Here is a 26,059-nt window from a genome sequence, read left to right as displayed (position 1 = left end):
TATATCTCAGCAAATAATCGGAGTCATAGATCCTCAAATGAATATTCAAATAATATTCAATAAATAATATAAACTGAGTCATAAACCCTCGAATGAATATTCAAATAATATTCAATAAATAATATAAAAGGAGTCATAAGCCCTCGAATGAATATTCAAATAATATTCAAATAATAAAATAAAGGTATCGAATAAACCTTATTCGATCCATAGTTTTAAAAACTATATCCATATATATATATATATATATAAATATATATATAATATACTCGGGAACATCGACTCCCGGTTTAGAAATATGTTCACCTTTTATCCCCTATACTAAGGGTATACGCAACTACTTGCTTATTTCTAGCATAGGTATTATGCAACTATAAGCATTGAAATCAACAGATAGATAACCAGATTACGAAACAGACATGCATATATACCATATTAGCATGCTCCAATATATCGCAAAATTTGCTAATAACAATCATGCAATATCACAAGATAATGCATATACATATATTTACATCACAACAACAGTATAACGGGTAGAAAACTTGCCTGAGCGACTGGGGGTTACGAATGGCTCGGGACGAGTCTGGTAACCTATAAGCAACAAGTAAGTTGGAATTAAACCAAAGTCACTTGTAAATCTATACTTTAACTAACTTAGACTCTAACGCTCGTTTTGCGCTCACTGATTCGCTTAAGTCACTCGGGTACCCTCGGCTCCACCATTTTTAATAATTTAACCTTTACGAGTTTTAAGGCGATTCCTTCGTGAGTGTCTTACCAACTGCCTAACACACTTACCAAAAATGTTTCATACTTCAATTAGTCCTTTTTGGTCTTTAACCTATGTTTCAAAGTAAGGCGAGGGAAAAAGTTTCGTTCGCGAAACGCCGTTACTTGAAACGGTCGTTTCTCCTAAACCGTGCATCGGAATCGAACGAACTACATATCAAAACGAAGCTCGTAACATGAGCTATCTAAACATGGCAGTGGTCATAATCTAGCAGGGGGTTCTCGGGTCCTAATGCTATGCACAAAAACAGTCCAAAGAAAATCGGACGTTACGACGGCTATGTTTACGCGATTACCAATATTTATACCACTCCAATTCTTTACCAATTCACTACAAACCACCCAACCATCATCAATACCTCAAACACAACTTATATCAAGGCAAAGTCAGTCCATAATCTCAAGGTTTTCCAACTTATTCAACCACAAACATGATCTACTAACCATAACTTAAGATTCATTAACCATTAACCAAGATTCATATCCAAAATCACCACAAATCCAACCAAACTATCTAACATACATGGATCTTGCTATACATACATGGATATTTCTATATATACATTAATCCATCCATGAACTCATCAAAACTCAAAGTTCAAACTATAAGTTAAAGGTGAAAGTTGTTTATACCTCCTTGAAGCTTCCTAACACAACCCAAGAGCTTTGAATGCCTAAAAGAACCTTGATCCTTGCTTGTATAACCTTAATCTTTCATGAAAATTCAAGAAAAATAAAGTTATTTCTTGAAGGTTACTATTCACCATCTTCTTCCTTGATTTATAGAAAACGATTGGCTTGGAATTAGAAGCTTAAACTTATAGGAAGTATGTAACTATCCATGGGGAAGCTTAGATAATTACCTTGCTAAATAGTAAGTGGTGGAGCTTGGATCTTCAAATTTTAGGAAAACCACCCGAGAGCTTCATGAACAAAGCCTTGGTTGCTTTTGATTTTTGATGAAAATGATTTTTGCTTGGCTTGGTTGCTTGGTTTTTGTGCTTGCTTTAGTCAATTACCTTCTTGCCCTTGAATTTGTGTGGTTCTCATTCAACCACACCTCCTTCCTTCCCATGTCATGCTTATATCATCCTCATGATGTCATTCTCCCTTCCTTGTCCTCTTTCTATTGGTTGGATGACATCATTCCCACTAATCCCTTTGATTAACTTCCTAATCGTTTGCCTAATGACCGCTGATCTGTTATACGGTTCGCTTAACTTTCGTTCTCGTTTATCGTTTGAAGGATCATACCCGGGATCTTATTACTTAGGTTCCCTTAACCTTTCTCAATACATTATATTCCTTTTTATGATCCTCTATTATAATCCTTTAATTTAAATCCTTTTTATCCTGTTACCTTATACTCAATTCTCTCCGTATCTTGTGGATTTCCGGGAAAAACCATAGTGTTCGGAATTGGATTCTGACGATCTTTACATACACTTATATACTTCATAGAGTACTAATAATATCCCATAAGATCAATAACAGAACCCCTACATAGCGTGGCATGAAAAGTTTTCTCGTTCAGCAAAAACACTATTCATAAGGGTTTCAAAATTTCTCAAAAATTGGGGTTATTACAGTCTCCCCTCCTTAAAAGGATTCCGTCCCGGAATCAGATAGAAAACAAATGGGGATACTTTCTTAGCATTGTGCCTTCTAACTCTCTAGTCAATTTTCCCACATTGTGGTTCTACCATCAAACTCTGACTAGTTTGATAACCCTTCTCCTAAGCACTTGTCCCTTTTCGATCTATAACCCTTTCTAGTTGCTCCATATAGGTTACGTCGGGTTGCATATCTATGCGCTCATATGCCTCTATTTATCTGGCATCTGAATTACACTTCCTTAACATTGATACATGAAACACGTTACGACCTGCTACATGTTCGGGGTTAGGGCTAGCTCATGTGCTAACTTCCCAAACGTCTTAATATATCCAAGGGTCCAACAAATTGTAGACTTAGCTTTCCTTTCTTTCCGAACCTCATCAATCCTTTCCAAGGGATACCTATATCATTACTAGGTCCCCTATTTCATACTCTTTATCCTTTCGTGTCAAATCAACATACTTATCATGTCCATCTTGGGCTACTACCAGCCGTCCTCTGATTAGATCTATCATATCCTTGGTCCTTTGGACTACTGCGGGTCCGAGCATCTTGCGCTCTACAACTTCATCCTAACATAAGGGAGATCGACATTGTCTTCCCTCAAGGATCTCATAAGGTGACACCTCGATACTGACATATGATCTATTGTCGTAAGAAAACTCAACCCGTGTTAAGTGATCATTCCAATTTCTTTCAAGTCTATTGCACAGACTCTCATTATAGCTTTTGCTTCTCACTACCCATCCTTTTTCCCAGTTCGTAGTCGCTACTATCTTCCGTTCCTAATATTATACTGGTTATACTTTTGCTCGTTAGCGTTCTATAACCTTTTAATAACCACGTCAACCTTAGTATTACGAATGTGTTCCCATTCTGAATACCACCATAACTTTATTACTCCTTTTTCAGTTGTTTCCATTTTCCAAAATTTGATCAATCAAATAGAAGTAAAGGAATTTGTTGAGAGATCACTATGATCATGAACACTTGTTATATCGCATAGTTAGTACAGAAGGTGGCCAGCCTTTAGTACTTGACAAGCAATTAAACAATAGCTGGTATCCTACTCGGCTTCTATCACACAGATAGATAGTCATTCGGCAATACCTCCCCTTCTGGAAGGGTTGTTCTTCTCAGCTTACATGAAATGAAAAGAAGAGAAAAGAACGAATTGAAGAGAATTGTATATTCATAAAAAAATATTTATTGCCATAAAATATCTGGCTTGGAATCTACATCTGAACTATAGAGGTTTATCGTAGAAGAACAAAACATATTTGTATTTATATCAACATCAAGTATTATAGCATCGCATTTCACGTGCCTAAATATTTTCGCTATCCCGTCCATCATTCTATGGACCCATGTTCTTCCTCGAGCTTATACACAATTACCTTTGAAACTCCTTTGACATCGAAAATCGAATCTGGGATCTCATTCTAGACATCATCGTTACTTGAATTCTATGCTTGCACCGCAACCTTCCTTGTATAATAATACGACTCTCTATTGATAAGAAAGAATAATTATTCACTAGGTAGATACTCTACTTAATTAGTCTATCAATGATAACTTATACACTACCGCTACCCGATTAGTGGTACTCAATCTCAACACCCATTCCAATACAACTCTCACGGTTGTAATCAGCTCATTACTCGCAGAATCATTGCTGCCTTACTAAGGTCCACCACTGACCTACTGTAGTCATTCATTTTCCATGAAGTCTTAATAACTAACCATACGGAGTCCATACATCTCGTATCTAATTCTCCTAAGGAGTTAACATAACCACCAATCACAATTCATGAAGAACACTCCAAACTCTGACGTACTTTCATGACATGAAGCAGATAAAATTTGCAGAAGAGTTTCGCTCAAAGCAACGATAGCAGGTTAATACCATTCTTAATCATATACCTTCAATAGAAGACTTAACTCAAAGGTTTGTTTAGTCCTTTTTGAACTATGGTCCTGGCTTATCTCAAGATAGTATCTTCTGAGATAGATAGCCCGCTCATGGCGATTACACGAATTAAACCTTTACTAACTACTATTACGGTTGGGTATTGCACAGTCATAAGAAGGAATGTCAATCTTCCAAACCATAATACAACCTTCACAGTTTTAACCATCATCACTGTATTCCTTTGGCACAAGTGCCTATAATTATCCTCTTACCTTTAAAGTGTCGGCCACCTCTTTGGCCTTTCCTGATAGTACAATTTCCTTACAGTCAATGTCATTTTAACCACCTCCAAATAATTTTCTACCTTATTTCAATCACAGCTTATGTGAAAATACTTTTTTTTTTAATATCTGATGAGTAAAAAAAAAAATTTCCATTTTTCCATAAGTTATCCCCTCAGTCTTTAGAGGTTAATCACTGTCGCGACTGACTCTCGATCATACTTAGAACATCTTTTGTCTTAGGTCCTAATTGCACTGAATAATTTCGACCTTTACTGGTTCGATCCATACTTTCTCGTGGTTTAACACGTGCCCCACTTGGCATCATTATAATTATGTCATATTTCCTTTATCAACATTTTTATTCTTGAGAATTTCAAATATTTCCTTTCTCCTTGTAAAACCTCTAAGGTTATCCTTCAATCGTTCCTCCTATATTCCCTATATACAGGGCATATCAAAATACCATTTACTGATACTAGAACCATTGTCTATATACTTCTGAAAAATTTCTCCACTGATCCTTAAAGGTTGTTGTTACCTTAACCCTTTCCCAATCATACTGTCAAAACTCATACTGTCCCTATTAAGGGTGAAATGCCAACCTTTAGGCATTCCCCTAGGATTCATTTTAAGTTACCGATGTTCTATCCTTAATTCCACCTTTAAAAGGTACCTGCATCCTTCCATGGATAAATCAAGTCATATATCCCTGATAAGGGTGTCTTATTCAATCATTCCCACCTCGATAGTATATGCCTAATTTCACAATAACATCTGTATTCAAAATGAGGTCAATCAGTATGGCCTCCAAAAGATAACAACGGTTATCCGCTTTTCTTGCCTAATTTGGTAACGATAACAAGGATATTCTGGAAGATATTGGTCGTGTTCAACGTGAACTTCTTCTTAATAATTCCTTATTTACTTTTGTTGTTTATCCCAACAGTCACCTCAATGTTGGGATATCTTTCATACCTGGCGTCTCCCTTTCTGGGTATCAAGCCACCGGTCTTACACTTCACATTCTTGAAGGTCACTTCCTTCATCCAATTTTCCTACTTTCTTACTTCCTTGTCTCCTCAGTCTATCCGCGTCTCGTTGTTTATCCTTTGAACTATCTCAATGTTTCCTCGAATCCTCCCAACTTAAAGGGGATAAAATATATGCATCTCTTATGCCTTCAACCGTCAACTTTAACTCATGGTGAATCACCCTCATCCTGACGAATGCATACTTTTCTATTTCTATTGCTACGAGTCGTTAGGGTTTCCTCATACCCAACTCCCTTATCATACCTCAAACTCTATTGCCGTTATATTCCTTTCCACTTCAATTTCCTTTTTTTTATTTTCCTTTCTCTTATCATTATTTCATGAACCAACACTACATAAGCATTGATTTCAAACATCCCGTCATTCTGGATTCGTGTCTTCAGAACGAATCTTGATAACTTTTACAACTTAGATTCATAATTCATCATACTCGTCTGCCTTTGTTCTGGCTCTAAAGCTTTTACATTATTCCATAACCTTGGGAATTACGATCCCGAAAACAATTGGCTGAACTTTAATCAGTTTATTATAATCTCTTGCTCCGTGCCTTCCTTGGCCTTTCACCAGCGGGTGGTCTCTCTCTTGGGAGGGTAAGTGACAAAACAGTCTTTTGTGGTTCGTCAATCATTTAGAATCTCAAATGATTCATCTATTTCCTTTAGCCAGGCTCTTGCCTCGACTGGGTCAGCTTGTTCCTTGGAACTCTGAGAGCTTAGCGACTTAAAGGTCATGAAAGAATTTCCCACCGCACTGTCTCCTCAGAGTGGTGGTTGGGGATAATAGTCTAAGTTCTGTCTAGACAGGTCCATGAATTGCCGTATAGGAGTACCGTCTCGGGTCTCCTTTCCTTACTCGACTTTCTGTTTCCTTATTATGAAATGTTTCCTCCTACTCCCCATAATTGGGGTCATCTTTTAATTTAAAATCCTCATTTTCCACTCCATTATGTCATGGGTTCCTTCTATCTTGATGGCGACCTCCCTGACTATCGCGTTCAGGGTTTGCTCTAAATCTTATTCCTCAACTATGGCTCTCATCTAAGTTCTCATCCTTACACTCTTGAACTTTCGGAACCCAAATTCTATAGGAATACCTCATTATTCCCTTATCATCTTTCTCGATATTAATCTTTTATCTAATTGTTGGCTCTCTACCTTCATTCATAACTTTTTCTGGCACAATATGATCTTTTCCAATAATTCGGGCTGTATTGCAATCTCAAACAGCTTTTCGGTACCGGCTCCGGTTACCTTCATATCTATTTCCATTTTTTTTCCAAAATCTCTTATCAACTCTCCAAAAGACATTATCATCTTGAGTCTCTCCTTTTTACTAAGGGCATCACTAAGGGCATCAGCAACCATATTGGCTTTCCCCGAATGATAAAGAATCTCCCACTCATAACTCTTGATTAGCTCTAACCGCCTCCTCTGGCGTATGTTGAGCTCTTTCTACGTAAAAAGGTACTAGAGCTCCTATGGTTTGTGTAAATCTTGCACTTCTCTCCATACAAGTAGTGCCTCCAATCTTTAGGGAAAAACTATTGCCGCGAGCCCAAGCTCATGGGTGGGGATATCGAATTTCATATTACCTTAATTGTCTTGATATGTACGCGATTACCTTACCGTGCTGCATAAGCACGCACCCTAAGCCCTTGTGCGAAGCGTCACTACACTTCACAAAATCTCCTTTTCCATCCGGCAATGCCAACATAGGGGCCATCACCAACCTCTGCTTCAGTTCTTGAAAGCTGTTCTCGCATTTCTCTGTCCATTCGAACTTCTCAGTCTTACGAGTAAGCCGCGTTAAAGGGGTTACTATCTTTACAAACTTGAACGAACCTCCGGTAGTGACCGGCCAATCCTACCTCTGGTAGTCGACCAAACCATGGTCATCAATTCATCAGTGGTCCTTTATCCAATCCTGCCAGGATCCTCCATGGGATCCTCCTCAACAACTATCCCTTCTAGGACAACATCCTCAACCGCTACATCCTCAATATCAACATCATCCGGTCCTGCATTAGGACACTCTATCGGATCCACAATCCGATCTCCAATTAGTAATAAAATATCATCGCGATGTTGCTCCTCAACCTCAGGGTTCGGAGTCCCGCTACCATATATGATAACGAACTACGCTCCTATCACGATATTTATAAGGGTTCCCATAAGGGTTTTAACTGTCAGTACTACGTTAGGTAGCCCGACTATGAACTTGGCAAGAGTTCTTATTATCTTAGTGAACTTATTATCTTAACGTCCCATCATCTCTGAGATTTATAACGCTTAGCTCTGATACCATTTCTGTAACACCCCCAGATTCGGGGTCGGGGATCCGGGTCGTCACGGTCTTTCTTTCCACAATATCACTTCACTTAATTAATAATAAATAACCTTATGCTGTGACCCCACACTAACACACACCACAACCCGTTATAGTCTCAGAGATGAAATTTAAATAAGTACAAGTCTTTGAATCCACAATTTAAAAGTTATTACAACCCAAAATGATTACTTGATAAATTTACAGTTAATTGCCATTATCTGCCACAAGTTATAATTATACATAATTGATTCTCAAAAGTAGATGGTCTGATCTACAATAGATCTACCTCTGCAGCTATAGCAGCTACAACATCAACGGGAAGACGCGGGACGCTTCCCACGCGCTTGCGCTGGGTCTGCTGGAGTCTGGCCATCTTTCCTAACTGTTGTTGTGTGATGAAGAAATAAAGCAAGGGTGAGCAGCAAGCCCACCAAAATAATATGTATAATGATTTACAATATATGAGCCTACTCATAATACTCATGAAAGTCTTGGTCAAAAGAAATGAACCAAGTTTGATATCTTAATGCGATGAAGTCGCAAAATATTCAGTATATATACATATATACTTTTCAAAATATTGGAAGTCCTCTTCCATGCATAATATACACAAAGTCCCAGTGTAAGGTGATCTCATATATCTAACCTTGTCTCAACGTTTTTCTGAAAATCTTTGTCATTCATAAGACAATTATTAATTAGATATAAGTTTAAAAGATGAGGTTACCAAATACCCCAATATACTTATATCTTTCCCAATACTACTTGAACTACCACCGTTCAAGTTATAATCAGTTTCAAAAGTTCATCACATAGATGAGACTACAAGACAAGATTTGAATAGATTCAATCTTTGAAATATTATTGAATGAAAAAGTTATGAGATACTTTATTTAGTCCCGATATATATATATCCACATATATATATCCCTTTCAACATTTCCTGAAACCTCTGTTATGTAAAGTATGAACAGAGTTTGAAACATCCAATGAATTTTGGAAAGGAAAAGAATTTTGGCATAAACCCGATATCTTGCTGATCAGGCAAAGATACCAATAAGTAACCTTTTCTACTGTAGATGGATGAATTCCTCACCGGTCATCACCCTGGCCGCATTAGGACCTCGCGCTAGACCGTACCCCGGCCCCTCACGCGTTGATGGACTGCCACCCAGCCACTTACACAATAATAGACCGTACCCCGGCCTGTCGCTTATGCCGACTCAATTAGATGGGCTTACTTCCCGAACGTTGGGCAAGTAATCAATTCATTTACCAAAACTGCAACCTCGTTGCGAATATAAAATACACCACAGAGCCGGATTCCCCAGGTTTTTGAGCGAGTATTTAAATCCCCTTAAAAAGGAAGATCTTAAATATAAAAATGAGTTTTGGGATCCGCTCTGACTTTAAAAATCATTTTGAAGACTCGAAAACACTTTAAAGAGTGTTTGGAGTAAAGCTGATTTAATAAAGTAAATCAGTCCCCAGAATATTAGAAGATATCTGAATATTATTAATTAAATAATATTCCCATAAAGAATAATCTTTATAAAAATAATTGAAGTAGAAGTATTAAAATTTATACTTGAAACGAGTATTAAATAACCACAGATATACTTATATGAAAGTATTATCTTTATTTGAATAATCGAAAATAAGTTTGATTATTTACACCTTATTCTTTAATAAAATAAAGAATATATCTCAGCAAATAATCGGAGTCATAGATCCTCAAATGAATATTCAAATAATATTCAATAAATAATATAAACTGAGTCATAAACCCTCGAATGAATATTCAAATAATATTCAATAAATAATATAAAAGGAGTCATAAGCCCTCGAATGAATATTCAAATAATATTCAAATAATAAAATAAAGGTATCGAATAAACCTTATTCGATCCATAGTTTTAAAAACTATATCCATATATATATATATATATATATATATAAATATATATATAATATACTCGGGAACATCGACTCCCGGTTTAGAAATATGTTCACCTTTTATCCCCTATACTAAGGGTATACGCAACTACTTGCTTATTTCTAGCATAGGTATTATGCAACTATAAGCTTTGAAATCAACAGATAGATAACCAGATTACGAAACAGACATGCATATATACCATATTAGCATGCTCCAATATATCGCAAAATTTGCTAATAACAATCATGCAATATCACAAGATAATGCATATACATATATTTACATCACAACAACAGTATAACGGGTAGAAAACTTGCCTGAGCGACTGGGGGTTACGAATGGCTCGGGACGAGTCTGGTAACCTATAAGCAACAAGTAAGTTGGAATTAAACCAAAGTCACTTGTAAATCTATACTTTAACTAACTTAGACTCTAACGCTCGTTTTGCGCTCACTGATTCGCTTAAGTCACTCGGGTACCCTCGGCTCCACCATTTTTAATAATTTAACCTTTACGAGTTTTAAGGCGATTCCTTCGTGAGTGTCTTACCAACTGCCTAACACACTTACCAAAAATGTTTCATACTTCAATTAGTCCTTTTTGGTCTTTAACCTATGTTTCAAAGTAAGGCGAGGGAAAAAGTTTCGTTCGCGAAACGCCGTTACTTGAAACGGTCGTTTCTCCTAAACCGTGCATCGGAATCGAACGAACTACATATCAAAACGAAGCTCGTAACATGAGCTATCTAAACATGGCAGTGGTCATAATCTAGCAGGGGGTTCTCGGGTCCTAATGCTATGCACAAAAACAGTCCAAAGAAAATCGGACGTTACGACGGCTATGTTTACGCGATTACCAATATTTATACCACTCCAATTCTTTACCAATTCACTACAAACCACCCAACCATCATCAATACCTCAAACACAACTTATATCAAGGCAAAGTCAGTCCATAATCTCAAGGTTTTCCAACTTATTCAACCACAAACATGATCTACTAACCATAACTTAAGATTCATTAACCATTAACCAAGATTCATATCCAAAATCACCACAAATCCAACCAAACTATCTAACATACATGGATCTTGCTATACATACATGGATATTTCTATATATACATTAATCCATCCATGAACTCATCAAAACTCAAAGTTCAAACTATAAGTTAAAGGTGAAAGTTGTTTATACCTCCTTGAAGCTTCCTAACACAACCCAAGAGCTTTGAATGCCTAAAAGAACCTTGATCCTTGCTTGTATAACCTTAATCTTTCATGAAAATTCAAGAAAACTAAAGTTATTTCTTGAAGGTTACTATTCACCATCTTCTTCCTTGATTTATAGAAAAAGATTGGCTTGGAATTAGAAGCTTAAACTTATAGGAAGTATGTAACTATCCATGGGGAAGCTTAGATAATTACCTTGCTAAATAGTAAGTGGTGGAGCTTGGATCTTCAAATTTTAAGAAAACCACCCGAGAGCTTCATGAACAAAGCCTTGGTTGCTTTTGATTTTTGATGAAAATGATTTTTGCTTGGCTTGGTTGCTTGGTTTTTGTGCTTGCTTTAGTCAATTACCTTCTTGCCCTTGAATTTGTGTGGTTCTCATTCAACCACACCTCCTTCCTTCCCATGTCATGCTTATATCATCCTCATGATGTCATTCTCCCTTCCTTGTCCTCTTTCTATTGGTTGGATGACATCATTCCCACTAATCCCTTTGATTAACTTCCTAATCGTTTGCCTAATGACCGCTGATCTGTTATACGGTTCGCTTAACTTTCGTTCTCGTTTATCGTTTGAAGGATCATACCCGGGATCTTATTACTTAGGTTCCCTTAACCTTTCTCAATACATTATATTCCTTTTTATGATCCTCTATTATAATCCTTTAATTTAAATCCTTTTTATCCTGTTACCTTATACTCAATTCTCTCCGTATCTTGTGGATTTCCGGGAAAAACCATAGTGTTCGGAATTGGATTCTGACGATCTTTACATACACTTATATACTTCATAGAGTACTAATAATATCCCATAAGATCAATAACAGAACCCCTACATAGCGTGGCATGAAAAGTTTTCTCGTTCAGCAAAAACACTATTCATAAGGGTTTCAAAATTTCTCAAAAATTGGGGTTATTACAGCTCGGCTGATGTTTTGACTTATGATGCCTACAAAAAACTGGGATTATTGGATAGAGAATTAACCTCAACAGGTGGGCACCTGTACGGGTTCACGGGAGACTCGATCGGAGTGAAAGGGACAATTCGGCTCCCGGTGACCATAGGAGAGGAGCCTCATGTGGCCACCCAGATCGCTATGTTTACAGTCGTAGACCAGCCTTGTGCCTACAATGTTATAGTGGGCAGACCCCTTATGAGGGCAATGAGGATGGTGACCTCGATCCATCATATGACGATAAAATTCCCAACCCCCACGGGGGTAGGCATCTTGAAGAGCTGTCAATACGAATCCAGGGTCTGCTACAACCAGGCACTCAAAGCGGCCGAGTCAAGAAATGCCTCAAGGGAGGTAGCTGAAGCAGGTGAGTGCGACATCCCCATGGAAGAGGCAGAGGGCAGGAAAAGAATACGTCCTGAGGGCCACGAGACTTGTAATTTGATTTCAATTGAGGAGTTGCCCGAGAACTACTTCGAGCACATGGGAATTCATGTGGAACCACGCCCAGGGGCCTTACTAATGGAAGCATCTCATCCCATCATGTTGATACAAGAGGGGATTGTAGAGGAAGCAAGTGATGAAGAAGAGAGCCCAGAACAAATCACTGCAACACTTAGGAGAGGGAAGTGGGCACGCAAAGAAACAACAATCACTATGGACCCATCCGACGGAATCACTCGAACTGTAACTGCGACCTCTGAACGCTTGATAAACCCGACCCAAGCTCACCAAACCGAGCTCAAGGATGCGGAAGGTTTGGCAATCACGGAAATGGAAAAAACTAGCGCATGGTTAAAATTACACCACGAATCATGCATGTCAATTCATACATAAACCTATGCTAACATGGTAAGTTCTAAACCTCTATATTCACTGTCGCTTCAATAGAGATTAACAAACAATCTTAGATGTTAGCTACACATCAAAGATGAATAAGCACAACCAAACTAGGAAATCATTAATCACCATACACTAAAGATTTTAAATAATCAACTATTGAAATCCATAAATAAATCCGCTAGAACCCCATGACAACGATTAGTTCATGATCGAACACATCGTCACCATGGGTTCCAATAAAAACATGGTAATAACATGTCTTTTTCTGTCTTTTTCTGAATTCTTCTTATTTTGCGCTCCTTTCTTCGTGCGATTTTTCCCGACTCCATTCCTGACCTCGTATCAACATAATATCATTATAAAGCTCAATTCCTCCTTCGACTAATGCCCTGAAATGACTCAACACAAAAACACATCAAAAATTCCAAATACTTGAGTCTAAAACACCAACTTAAGCCAATATAAAACATTCCAAGTGGATATAAAATCCACTTATCACACCCCCAAACTTAAATCGATGTTTGTCCTCAAGCATAAACAGACTCGACTCTAAAAACACAACCAATGCATGAATGCAACTAATATGATAATGCAACGATCCATGGCACTCGGAATAACCATAACCAATCAACAAGAAAATGTCTCTAAGAATGCAATTACTCAAAACAGAGTTCAACTAAATCCTATAAACCAATTTATAAGCCAGAAACGTGCGTGAGTGCGATGCTTAACATGTATACTGCCAACACTAGATCAATAATCATATCTTATTCTTTGCCAAAACAATCACCAGTTTATAAATATAATAGACATTAAACACATAATGACTCACAACACCTCAATTTTACTAGAGTTATACAAGAATTCATACTATTATAATGAATACATAAACACAAATGCTTATTTGGACGTGCAAGGAATGAGGTCCCAAAAGACTTATACAATAATACCCATGCAGCGAGCGTTAGGTTAGCGGATCCCAGACTATACAAGCCTTAGGTCACTAGGCACAAAGTCCCCTAGAACTTAATTGCTTGAGTATTAAATAGCTCACTCTTGGTCAATTATGCATAAACACATAACAACATATTTTATTATTATTATTATTATTATTATTATTCTTTTGCATTTTTTTCCTTTTTCAATAATTTCTAAATGAGTGTATTTCGCTCCATCTCATTCAACCCTAGACTACTCATAAAAATATGAGCCGGCTACTAGCCATTTGACGCCTAGCCTTATTCACAACTAGCAATAAAATCCAAGATTTCCCCCAATTTAAAAATCAGTGTTCCTACGTCATTACGAGAATATCATAAAATTTCTAAATATAACCAAGTGATTCAATCTCAACAAACAAACAAGTATGATCATGATATATTTCAAAAGCAACCTATAAGACTTGTGAAAAAAACTTTTTTTTTTCTGAGCATGCAAATCAATTCATTAGGACTTAATCATCCCTCTATTCAATATTGTTAGGAAATGAATAACACACAGAGAGGGGGTGAATGTGTTTGACTGTTTTTAGGCTTTTCTTGAATGTTTATGGTTGAACAAAGTAAATTAATTCTTGTAATGAAATATGTTCATGCAGAATTTGAGCTTGCAAAAAATAAAGAACACAGATCTTCAAAACTCACTTAATATTATATTAAAATTAAGACTGTTTTGCTACAAAATTTCTAGGCTCTTTGTTGATAAAGAGCTTAGCTTCTTCTTGAGAGTGTTACAAGAAATTTTATCTAAATTGTTGCAACTAATTAAAGGACCAGTGTTAACTTTATAACTTAGGTAACTGCTGGTTTACACAGTGTGTAATAAGACATGCTATTAACTTTTCTAAACTGTCACTTGTCATTTCTATTTATAAAAAAGTAGATCTTCCATTTCTGGCTTAGCATATCTTTAGCATCCCGTGTTCACTTTGATCTTCTTCTGTCATTTAATCTTTGCCATTGATCTTGCACATTCTTCAAGCTGCTTTTTGTAGACTTGTCAATCCAGCTGTTGGATTGTTTGTTGATTATTTATCTTGGATATTGAACTGATCTGCAACTTTGTACTTTGAGATTGTACCTCGAGATCTCCAGTTTAGGTCTATAGAACACTTGACATCTTGATAAGTATATTGGCTTATCGAGATCTCTAGTACTCTATATTTAGTTTGGCTTGTAGAGGTCTTCAATTCTCTATAAGAAAATTTTGGCTTGTCGAGATCTCTAGTCTTCACATCTTCACTTTGACTTATCGATAACTCTTAATTCTCTAGTAGCTTCTTGACTTGTCGATATCTCAGAGTTCTCTAGTCAAATTTAACTTGTCGATATCTCAGAGTTCTCTAGTCAAAATTTAACTTATCGATGTCTCTGAGTTCTCTAGTGAATTTTGATTTATCAATATCTCTGAGTTCTCTAATAGACTTAGACTTATCGATAACTCAGAGTTCTCTAATGAATGTAGACTCGTCGATAACTTTGAGTTCTCTAGTGAAGAAATGACTTGTCGATATCTTCAACCTTCATGTCTTCAATTTGGCTTGTCGATATCTCTAAGTCTCTAGTACCTTTCCTGACTTCTCGATAAGCTATTCTGGAGTTCTCGAATGACTTCACTATAACATTAAATCTGTGACTTGTAGAGATCTTGACTTAGAGTATTTTTCCTAAAACAGATTTATTCAACTCCAAGCTTCTATATAATTTTTCTGAGGCATGATCTCCTTGATCTTCTTCCAGATAAAATTCTTAGGCTTGATACTGTTTATAGAAAAAGGCTCCAGTCTGCTCATTTGACATTTTTACTGACTTTAAATATTACAAGTACAAAATACAGATTAAGATAACAATACATCTTACTTAGGGTTAGCCCCAGGCTTAGCTGATTACCAAAAATAACAGTTCACTAATCTCCTTAGATCAGATGTCCATTTGGCTTGCTTCATACTTTGATCAGGGACATTAATGATATTGTTGTCTTCAGTGATCTTTGACATCATCACTAATATATTACAATCTCCCCCAACTTGTTCATTATGGAATTGCACAAGTTCTGATTGATGATGTCAAAACTCTAACTAAATGCAGAGATCAATAACCCCATCTGGTCTTCTTTTGTGAGGCAACATCCATCTAGCTGTTTTTGCATATAGATATATTCTCCCCCTTTTTTGACATTATCTCCAGGTAGAAAGATCCAGCTAGATGCACATCAAGCTTTTGTCATTGTCCATTTAGAACACTATCTGCAGCCTCAAGCTTCAGTGATGTCTGTAGTGATGAGTTCATCAAGTAGAATATGAGTTTTACTTAGATCTGCAGAAGAAGTCTGTCAGTAAAAGAAGTCTTAAGCTCTCTGTTCTTTTGAATAAGTAGTATCACTACTTCTCACTGCACTAATCTCATGACTTTTAAGAGTCAGAGTTTCCTCACAAGGATTACTAAATCCAAACACTCATTTATCTCTCCTTTTGCCAGGAAGGATCCTGCCTCTCTTATTTTCTGTTTTTCCCTCAATCTTTTCTCTCATCCTCACAGGAAAGGCTCAATTATTGTTTGACTTACAGAAATAAGAGGTGGCTGAGAAGAGTTGTCTGTGATCATATGATTAGGGGTAATCCATATAGGTCTAATCATACTCATTTCATCAGAAGAGAGAATACCAGTTTGAGGTTGTGAGGTGGATGGTTCATCAGAAACACCTGTGACTAGGGTCAAAGTTTGGCTCACAGATTGCTTTGTGGTTTTGACAGTGTGTTGTCCTCCACTTATAGTGGGAACCTCCAATTGAATTGGAGGGGATTTGACCGGGTTACTATCATGTACACCAGCCTCAAACCCTTGTGTGTCTTGTAACATACTGGCACTTGAATGTGCTATGCTTGCCTCCCCTATGACAAGATCATGGGAAATTGTACTCCTAGATTCAACTGCAAAGGCAATTTCTGCTAGGGTTGTGAGGGGAGTTATCCCTACATGAGGAACCTCCAATTGAATTTAAGAGGATTTAGATTGCTCACGCTCAGGAGTATTACCCTTAAACCTTTCAGCCTATGAAGACTGTTTTACACATAAAGGTGCATTAGAGATATTCATGGGATCTTCAGTGAAAACTGCTGGATTCCCCATGTTTGTGGTGGTTCTTTTGTCAAACAACTGAAATACATTTTGAAATTTTTGTCCTTTTATAAAATAGGTTTCTTTTGAGAGTCACCTGAGTGGGATTGTGTTTGTGTTTGTGTTGTTGTGCCTGGGTGAACTGTAGTTTGGTTTTGAAATGTTTTAGCTGCAGTTTAGCACAAAATCCTGTTGATTGATTATCGAAATTTCCTGCTGTTGCCTGAATAGATTGTGTTGGACCTGTAATGCATTGAACATATGTATCTTTTTGGAGTTAATTAGACATATGCATTGTAAGATACTTAGTTGCAAGCATTATTGCAGAAAAGATAATAATCAATTCAGATATAAACACATAGCAATCATTACACAAACAAAAAAATGATAGAGAAGAAGTAGAATTTTCATTAATAATGGAAACAGAGTACATTAAGATATAGATTTCAACAAGTGAATCCTAATCCTAACTACTCTAGTTTCTGCTTCTTTTTTTCGGCCTCTATCCTCCTTGCCCAGCGCTGGTAAGCTCTGGACATGGAGTGTGCAAGAGAAATGATTCTCTCCTACAACTCCAGAGCAGCAAGGTGTTGCTGCTCAGCCACCATGGCATGTCTCTCCAGCTCCGGAGAGACTTCTCCCTCAAAGAATAAGAAGTTTATCTGATCGTCCCATGAGAGTTCGTCAAAGACATGGAGGTGAACATCAAAGGAGCTGTAAACAATCCCCTTAATGCGGACACACATTCTGAAAGGGTCATAGCAGATTTGGTTGTCATCCAAATGATGAGCGGGTTGATAAACTTTATTTACAAGCTTGTAGAAGACTGGGGCAGCCATTAGAGAGAGAGATGAACAAGAGGTGAGTTTTGAAGTTAGGATGTTTGTTGAGAATGAAGGTAGTGATGAATAGTGAAGAGAGAAGGGTTTTAATTTATAGAAGGAGAAAAGAAAGAAACCAAGAGACTCTTGTATGTTCGGTAAATAAGTGTAATAATCACACAAACACACTTTACGAGTATCTAGACAATTAGAAGTGACTACTTACTATTCCCCATGCAAGTACTCAAGAATCTTAGTTCACTTTCTAGGTTAACTATTCCCCATGCAAATAAACAAGTACTCCCTACACAAAAAGTAACCCTTCCTATCAGCAAAATATTTCACTAGCTAACTCATTAAAACAAATACTGATAATGAATTATTTTGAATAAATTCAAAAAAAAAATTAGCATATAGTCAAATAAATTTAACTATTATCAGCATTCTCAAAACATCACATATAATATACTAGTCTACTTACATTAGACTAACATATTCCACATTTAGAAAAAAATTTACACATAAGCACGTAAATGTGTCAATAAGTCCGAGTAATTATAGACAAAGTATGTCAAAAGTATTTTGTTGAACATAATTTATGAATTAAATTATTTTAGTTTTTCATACTTTTTGCTTCTTTTGATATGTTATTTATTAACTTCATATATTTAGGATATGAATTAAAAACATTCAGTTTGCTTAGAACTTTGAGAAATACCAAGTTAAATATGTATCGAGAAGTCTGGGTATTTATAATAAAAGTAAATGCCTTGTCGAGAACTCAAAAATAGACATTTGGAGTTAGTCTATCGAGAAGTCATTTTGAGAAATAAAGTACATATCGAGAAGTCATTTTAAATTACTCTTTTAGAGAACTCAAACTTGACTTATCGAGATGTCAAATAAATACCCAGTTTGTCCAAAAAGTGGACTGAACTAATTCTAACTTTTATTTGAATAAATTCAAAATAATATTAGAATAAATTTTCCAAAAGTATTTAACCAAAATAATTTATTAATTTAAATTATCTCAGTTCTGAGTTATTGATAAGTCAAAAATTGTACTTGTAGAGAACTCTATGAATAAACACTACTAGAGAACTCTACAAGGACTTATCGATAAGTCATTTTTAAGCCTATCGATAAGTCATTTTTAACCCTATCGAGAAGTCACTCGAGAAGTCAATAAATTGACTTATCAAGGACTCACTCGAGAAGTCCTAAAATGACTTGTCGAGAAGTTAATTTTACTTATCGAGAACTCAGTCCTCTATATACTTTTGAATTTTGTAATTCTGCCTTGTGTTAATTTTATATATTAAGAATGTAAATTAACAACTGAGCAATTTACTTAGAATTTGAAAAATTCCAAGTTGAATTTGAATTTGAAAAATAAATACGCAGAGATTTCTGAAATATTTATAATTCATATTTAAGTTAATTTCCAATTTAATCAAATTAATTTTGATTTGCTGGAGATTAATCTGTTACAAAACATTAGATGAGTTCTTGTCTTAGGATGAAGAGTTAAGCATTTCAATTTCACCTACAAGTCTAGTGAAAGTTGCTTCATCCAAAGGTTTAGTAAAAATGTCAGCTAATTATTTTTCTAGTTGGTACAAAAATGAGCTCAATGGTATCATTTGTAGCATGTTCTCTGATGAAATGATACCTTACAGCAATATGCTTTATCCTAGAATAACTAACTGGATTAGCTACTATAGATATAGCACTAGTATTGTCACACACAATAGGAATTTTGTGCAACACTAGGCCATAATCCATTAGCTGATTTCTAATCTAAAACACTTGAGCACAACAAATTCCGCATCTATGTATTCAGCTTCAGCTGTAAAAGTTGATACAGATTGTTGTTTCTTACTATACCAAGATACAAGTCTTTGTCCAAGAAATTGACAGCTTCCATTGGTACTCTTTCTGTCAACTCTGCATCCAGCAAAATCTGCATCTGTGTAACCAACAACTTCAAAACCAGTTCCCTTAGGATACCATAATCCCAAGTTTGGAGTTCCCTTTAAGTATCTGAAAATCCTCTTTACAGCCATCAAGTGTGATTCTTTTGGATTGGCTTTGAAATCTTGCACATAGACATGTTGCAAACAAGATGTCTGGTCTACTAGTTGTTAAATAAAGCAATGATCCAATCATCCCTCTATAGCTTGAGATATCTACACTCTTGCCCTTTTTATCTTCATCCAACTTTGTTGCAGTAGACATAAGTGTAGATGTAGGTGAACAGTCAACCATTCCAAACTTTTTCAAAAGATCCTTGACATATTTAGTTTGGCTGATGAAGATACCATCACTTCTTTAACTGACTTGAAGTCTAAGAAAGTAACTCAGTTCCCCCATCATACTCATTTCATATTCACTTTGCATAAGCTTGGAGAATCTTTGGAAAAGCTTCTCATTAGTAGAACCAAAGATGATATCATCCACATAAATCTGAACTAGGATCATATCTTCACCATGCTTCAGTAGGAAATCTGATAGTGTGTCATACCAAGCTCTAGGTGCCTGTTTTAGTCCATATAGAGCCTTGAGTAACTTGTACACAAAATCTAGAAATTTTGGATCCTCAAAGCTAGGAAGCTATTGCACATAAACTTCTTCTTCTAGCTCACCATTCAGAAAGGCACTTTTGACATCCATTTGATAAACTTTGAAGTTTGAATGTGCAGCAAATGCTAGGAAAATTCTTATAGCTTCAAGTCTTGCAACTGGAGTAAAAGTTTCATCATAATCAATTCATTCTTCTTGTGAGTAGACTTTTGCAACCAACCTTGCTTTGTTTCTGGTAACTATACCATTTTCATCCATTTTATTCCTGAACACCCATTTTGTTCCAATAATGCTTCTATTCTTTGGTGCAGGAACTAACTTCCATACTTTACTTCTTTCAAACTGATTCAGCTCTTCCTGCATGGCAGATATCAAGTCAGGATCCAGTAGAGCTTCATCAATTTTCTTAGGTTCTACTTGAGACAGAAAACATGCATGTAGGCACTCATTAGCAGTTGCACTTCTAGTCCTCACACCAGCAGTAAGATCACCAATAATTGCTTCTCTAGAGTGACTTCTATCTCACTTCCTTGTGTGAGTTTGTTGACTTGTGCCTTCATCATTTTCTTCATAATTTATATGACTGGTAGATCCTTCTTCTCTTTCTCCCCCTGAGTTTGTGCTATCAAATTCAGGTGTTTGAGATGAGCTTCCATTCCCATGATTTTCCTGTTCAGTAGTCTCTTCATTCATCATCTATTGTGCATTAGCTTCATCTTCTCCATCAGAATCACTATCAATGTTGAGGTTTTCAAATGCAAAGGCTTCAACTTCATTATCATCAAGGCATTCCAAGCCTGGACACTTGTCATCATCAAATATCACATCTGTGCTCTCCATAATCTTCTTTTGATCAATCACATAAACTTTGTAGGCTGTTCTTTCCAGTGAATATCCCAAAAAAATTACTTCAAAAACCTTTGAGTCAAATTTTCCCACATATTCAGAGTTGTCTTTTAAAATGTAACACTTGCTTCCAAACACATGAAGATTCTTTACAATAGGCTTTCTCTTAGACATGATTGAGTAGGGTGACTTGCCATGTGCCTTGTTAATGAGATATATGTTCTGAGTATAACATGCAGTATTAACAGTCTCTTCACAGAAACTTGTTGGCAACTTGGCATCTTGCAGCATTATCCTGGCAGCTTCAACCAATATTCTGTTCTTTCTCTCAACTACTCCATTTTGTTGAGGTGTTCTGGCAGCTGAGAATTCTTGAACAGTGCCTTTGCCTTTACAGAATTCACTTAATGTAGCATTTCTGAGTTCTGTTCCATTGTCACTTCTCAATATTTTCACACAATTGTAATCTTCAGCCTATTTTTCTATCTTCTTGATGTGCTCAATTATGATGTGTGGAGTTTCATCTTTAGAGTACATGAACTCTACCCAAGTGTATCTTGAGAAATCATCCACCATCACAAGTGCATATTTGTTCCTTGAAATTGATAAGACATTCACTGGCCCAAATTAGTCCATGTGAATAAGTTGCAAGGGTGCACTTATGGAATTCACAATTTTTGACTTGTGACTAGATCTTTTCATCTTTCCTTTCTGACAAGCTTTACAAACTTCAAATTGAGCAAATTCCAGTTTGGGCATGTCTCTTACTAACTCCTTTTTGACTAAGTTGTTAATTAACTTGAAATTCAAGTGAGACAGCTTCTTATGCCATAACTTGCTTTGTTCTTCTGATGCCTTGGTGTGGAAGCAGCAAATACCATCCTTATTTGTTGAGTCCAAGTATGCAACAAACAAGCTTCCTTTCCTTGCTCTTTTCAGAGCAACTTCACCAGTTTTCTTGCTGATAAAAGTGCATTCTTCTTTGAAGAAAAAAACTTCAAAGCCTTTGTTTGTAAATTGGCTAATGTTAGGGCGAAAACATGCGCTAATAACACACGCAAGTATACGCGTTCACAAGTAATATAGAATACTTTCTAGTTCGTTCCCACAGAGACCCAGACTAATTATTGTTCAATTAACTCACTCACCAATGTATGATTACTTCTCAATATTAAGACAATAACACTTAGAATTGATTAACTAATTATTAACTACAATTAACTACTATAATTAACCACTTAATTAACACTCAATTAATAATATTAAAACACTCATGAGATCACAACTTCATTACTACTTCCTTCAATAGCTATTGTTATTACCCTTAGCATGCAACAGTGATGATATTAATCGAATAACACGAAACTGATAAAAGCCAACTTTTATTGTACTAATATTATTCTACCAAACATCCACAATTAAGATAGAAGTTGAATAGGCATCAATTATGTTGAGTCCCTATATGTCTACAGAAATTGACAACATAACGATTTAAGCATAAGTTATTCCTTTTTGATTACATAGGGCGAATAAAACTGTTAGAGTTACCCACTGATCTTGCATATTCATACATGAACCTATGCTAGCATGGCAAGTTCTAAATCTCAAGATCCACCATCGCTTCACAAGAGATTAACACCCTATCTTATATGTTCGCGACGCACATAAGACGAATACACACAACCAGTACTAGATATCATACAAACATCACACACTAAGGTATTAAACAACTAACTAAAGAATTCTATAGTAAATCCGTTACGACCCCATGATCACGATTAGCCCATAATAGCAATCATCGTCATCATGGGTTCATATGAAAATATGATAAATAAACACAAGAGAATAATAACTAAAACTACTTATATTAAACCAGACTACGTCACAAGAGTAAATAGGTTCAAAGTAAGAAAACTAGCATCCAACGTTACAACGAAATAAAGAATCACAAGAAAATATGCTTCCTCTTCATTGCGGTGTGCTAAAACGATCTTCTTCCTTATCTCCTTTGCTCCTTGGTTAATACAACGATCCAACCTTTGTGAAACGTCTCTGAAATCTACTTATATAGGAGTCCCATAAAACCCAGATAACTCAGAAATTGGAAGCCAAACAGAAATAGAAGTCTAAAATAATAAATCTGAATTTACGACCCTGCGTGGTCGCTCAGCTTTCCTGAGCGGGCGCTCAGCTTCCTGCGCGGCCGCTCAGCTTCCTGTGCGGGCGCTCAGCAGAGCTGAGCAGGCGCTCAGCAGAGTTGAGTGGGCGCTCAGACCCCTTCTGGAAAATTGATCTGTTTTGCTCCGTTTCTTCGCTGTAATATGCTCCTATCTTCCCACTTGCAATGCTAAACATATGCCAAGGCTTATTATTGATGAATTCTCTCCCGAAATGCAACTAATACCCTGAAATGCACAAACACTAGAAAAACGTATCAAATACACAAAATACTTGATTTCAAGACACCAATTTAAGCTATTATAAGACGTTCTAAGTTGTATAAAATGCCACTTATCACACCCCCAAACTTAAATCGATGCTTGTCCTCAAGCGTCATAGACTCAAAAACAAAATAAAAACATGCATGAATGCAATCTATATGAAATGCAGCGATCCCCCTTACTACGACCAAACCAACCAACTTACGACATCTCAATAAATGCAATTAGGCGAATAAAGATCAATCGAATCATACAAACTAACATACAGCCAGAAACGTGGTGTGTGCAAATGCTTAACAGATATGCTTCGAAACTAGATCAATTATCATGACTCAACTATCCTCAAGGCAATTGCATGAAGAATAAAAATTCTAGGCACAAAGTGACTTATAACACTTCAAGAATCCTGGAGCTTGTTACGGAATCATGCTATTTATTTAATTGCTTATTTGACCGTGCAATGAGTGAGGTCCACAAAAGACTTATACAATGACATCCATGTAGCGAGCGTTAGGTTAGCGAATCCCAGACTATAAAAGCCTTAGGTCACTAGGCACAAAGTCCCCTAAGAACTTAATAACTCGAATTCCAAAGAGCCCACTCTTGATCAATTATGCATTAACTCTTTATTTTTTTTCCTTCTTTTTTTCTATCTTTTTTTCTTCTATTTTTTTTCAAATTTCTGAGCAAGTGCGTTTCGCTCCATCTTGCTCAACCCTAGACTACTCGCATAAACATACGAGCCGGCTACTAGCCATTTGACGCCTAGCCACAATTAGCAATGAATTCCATTTTTCACTCCATTTTTTTCTTTTCATGCCTTTTATCACTAAGAACCTATTATAAAATTCTAAGCATAATTAATAGATTAACCTCGAAAACCATTAAACCATAACAACAATCTAGTCCTTCAGCATTCTCTAAGACTTAGTGAAATTACAAGTGTTTCTAGCATGCATGTCACCTTACACGACTCAACATCAAATTTAACGCTATCACTACACTCGCATCAACATCACAAATCAATTGGTAAATCAGCGCAAAAGGGATCATGGTCTATGCATGAGCTACATGACATGATAAACAAATAAAGCTATAAATAAAAAAATCTATATGACAAAAATTATGCAATTATATGAACTAACTATCATGAATATGCAACTATATGACACACACACAAAATATTCCTTAACTACCACCCCCAAACTTAAAATCTTCACTGTCCCCAATGAATGTAGTAGAAAGGAACACATGGTATACCTATTCGGAGAGATCATCAGCATCATCACCCTCAGAGGGTGGTGTATCAGGAGGCGGATATGCAGAGTCCTCACCAAAAATTGGCCACTGGATGTCAGCTCCAAGGCCTCGAAAAACAGTCCCTAGTGCAAGGGTGAGCTCCTGAGCAAACCTGCTCTGTGTCTCGTACATAGCAACCATCCTCCTCGAAAGCCTCCTATACTGGGCATCAGCCATCTCATCACCCTCCTGAGCTCTAGAAGAACCAGCCTCATCTCGCCTTGGCCTCGCCATGGTAGCACCTCATGCTGGACGCCCTCCTGGAAGACGATAACCCAGCCCATGCTCCTCGTGCTCACCACTGGTCCACTCCTGTATCGCATGCAGAGTCCCGGAATCAATAGGAGCAGCCGATAACTGTAACTGCTCATGAGACGACCACTGAACTCCCACCGCTCGACAGAGCTTGGTAACTGTGGATGCATACGGGATGTTCATGTGCTTAGCTCCCCTTAAAAACTTCAGAATTCCTTGGTAGATGAACTCCCCAAGGTCCACATAGTACTCCTTATTCAAAATTCCCCACAACAACTGTGCTCTCTCAACGTGACCTCATGTGCATGCGAAGTAGGCAAAATATTAGCACAAATAAAAGCATTCCATGCATGGGCATACCTATTCATGGCGATCGCCAGAAAGTGATGATACTCATTAGTTCCAGTCTTGAAGGTCCAAACTGTGCCCGACCTACGGAGAATAGCAAAAATCAAATCCAAGTCAAAATCCTCAGCAGTCTTCTCATTCCAGTTCTCCTCCGTGGGCTTCCTCCATCTCTGCCCAATCACACGGTGAATCGCCGCAGGGTGATAATCAACCGTCATCCCCCGCACCACAGAATACCCATTCTTCTCGGCCTTCGCGTTCGCATAGAACTCGCGAACAACGCTCATCGGCACTGCTTCAGGAGACTCACAAAAAGCTATCCACCCCTTCTCAGCAATCATAGGAAATAACTCACCATCCCTCCCCGATGGTAAGAACCCCCTCTCCTTCAAAATCGGCTT

This window comes from Apium graveolens, chromosome 10 (assembly GCF_009905375.1).
Source record: "Apium graveolens cultivar Ventura chromosome 10, ASM990537v1, whole genome shotgun sequence".
NCBI lineage: Eukaryota > Viridiplantae > Streptophyta > Magnoliopsida > Apiales > Apiaceae > Apium > Apium graveolens.
The sequence above is the reverse complement of the archived record's forward strand: the minus strand, read 5'-3'. Positions refer to the sequence as shown.